This window comes from Petromyzon marinus, unplaced genomic scaffold, assembly GCF_048934315.1.
Source record: "Petromyzon marinus isolate PM22_M1 ecotype Great Lakes invasive population unplaced genomic scaffold, UKy_Petmar_22M1.pri1.0 PM_G_Scaffold_128, whole genome shotgun sequence".
Lineage (NCBI taxonomy): Eukaryota > Metazoa > Chordata > Hyperoartia > Petromyzontiformes > Petromyzontidae > Petromyzon > Petromyzon marinus.
This window is the reverse complement of record NW_027422682.1, coordinates 257,501-260,000: the sequence shown is the minus strand read 5'-3', so window position 1 is coordinate 260,000 and position 2,500 is coordinate 257,501.

Here is a 2,500-nt window from a genome sequence, read left to right as displayed (position 1 = left end):
TACACCAGGTCACCAGGTTGTCAGCTTCCCACCTATAGTCAGACTCATCCCCACCAGAGATCAGCCCAATGAGGGTGGTGTCGTCCGACAAACTTCAAGAGTTTGACGGACAGATGATTGGAGGCGCAGCTGTTGGTATACAGGGAGAAGAGCAGTGGGCAAAGGACGCAGCCCTGAGGAGTTCCCGTGCTGATGGACCTGGAGTCAGAGACTTCTGTTCCCGGCTTAACGCACTGCTTCCTGTCAGAGAGGAAGTCTGTGATCCACCTGCAGGTGGAGTAGGGCACGTTCAGCTGGAAGAGCTTGTCCTGAAGCAGGGCAGGGATGATGGTGTTGAAGGCAGAGCTGAAGTCCACAAACAGGATCCTGGCGTAGGATGCTGGGGCGTCCACATGCTGTAGGGTGAAGTGGAGGGCCATGTTAACTGCGTCGTCCACAGACCTGTTGGCTCTGTAGGCAAACTGAAGGGGGTCCAGGAGAGGGTCTGTGATGGCTTTGAGGTGTGCCAGGAGCAGGCGCTCAAAAGACTTCATTACCACAGATGTAAGGGCGACCGGTCTGTAATCATTTAGTCCTGTTGGCCTTAGCTTTTTGGGCACAGCGATGATGGTGGAGGACTTGAGACAGGCTGGTACATGGCATGTCTCCAGGGAGGTGTTAAAGATGTTGGTGAACACCGGAGACAGCTGGCCAGCGCAGTGCCTGAGGGTGGCTGGAGAGACAGAGTCCGGCCCGGCTGCTTTGCGTGGATTCTGCCTCTTGAAAAGCCCATTAACTTCTCCCTCCTGAAAGGAGAGAGTCGTTTCTGTAGTATGGGTGGGGGATGGGGCCTCTTGGGTGGGAAGGGGTGGTTCAGGACAGTCCAATTGTCTTTCAAATCTACGGTAGAACTCGTTCAGGTCGTTGGCTAGGCGGGAGTCGTTAGTGGTGTGGGGCGCTCTGGGTTTGTAGTTGGTGATGTGCCTGAGCCCTTTGGCAGACAGAAGCAGCGTCGTTAGTAGAGAACTGGTGTTTTAGTGTCTCTGAGTACAGTCGTTTAGCCTCTCTCACCGCTTTGCTAAACCTGTTCTTCGACTCCTTGAATCTGTCTCTATCCCCACTCCTAAACGCTTCCTCCTTCTCCAACCTCAACCTTTTGAGCTTTGCTGAGAACCAGGGCTTGTTGTTGTTAAAGTTCACCCTGGTACGTGTTGGGATACAGCAGTCCTCACAGAAGCTGATGTACACAGCCTCTGTGAGTTCATCCAGACTATTGGTAGCAGTCGTGAACATATCCCAGTCAGTACAGTCTAAGCACGCCCGCAAATCTTCCACAGCCTCACTGGTCCACTGTTTAGATGTCCTCACAGCAGGTTTACAGAGTTTTAGTTGCTGCCTGTATGCACGAATCAGGTGGACCAAGGGAGTTCTGTGCGAGCCGAACAGCCCCGTGACCCACAAGAGAAACATCCCCGCCAAATTCGAGCGTTTGACGGGGTCTATCCGTGAAAAAATATTCACGTTTTTGAGTGCACATGCATTTCTGCTGCAAATGCCTCTGGAAGTTTCATGCCGTTCGTATGCCAATTGTGGCAACACGAAAATGACCCGTTTTCCCATTCCGAGGGATTTCTGTGCGACCCTAACAGCCCCGTGAGCCACAAGAGACACATCCCCGCCAATTTCTAGCGTTTCACGGGGTCTATCCGTGAAAAATATAGACGTTTTTGAGTGCACATGCATTTCTGCTGCAGATGCCTCTGGAAGTTTCATGCCGTTCGTACGCAATGTGGCAACACGAAAATGACCCCTTTTCCCATTCCGAGGGATTTCTGTGCGACCCTAACTAACAGCGCCCGTGAGCCACAAGAGAGACATCCCCGCCAATTTATAGCGTTTCACGGGGTCTATCCGTGAAAAATATAGACGTTTTTGAGTGCACATGCATTCCTGCTGCAAATGCCTCTGGAAGTTTCATGCCGTTCCTATGCAATGTGGCCACACAAAAATGACCCGTTTTCCCATTCCGAGGCATTTCTGTGCGACCCTAACAGCCCCGTGAGCCACAAGAGAGACATCCCCGCCAACTTCTAGCGTTTGACGGGGTCTATGCGTGAAAAATATTAAAATTTTTGAGTGCACGTGCCTTTCTGCTGCAAATGCCTCTGGAAGTTTCATGGCGTTCCTATGCAATGTGGCAACACGAAAATGACCCCTTTTCCCATTCCGAGGGAGTTCTGTGCCACCCTAACAGCCCCGTGAGCCACAAGAGACACATCCCCGCCAATTTCTAGCGTTTCACGGGGTCTATCCGTGAAACATATAGAAGTTTTTGAGTGCACATGCATTCCTGCTGCAAATGCCTCTGGAAGTTTCATGCGGTTCGTACGCAATGTGGCAACACGAAAATGACCCGTTTTCCCATTCCCAGGGATTTCTGTGCGACCCGAACAGCCCCGTGAGCCACAAGAGACACATCCCCGCCAATTTCTAGCGTTTCACGGGGTCTATCCGTGAAAAA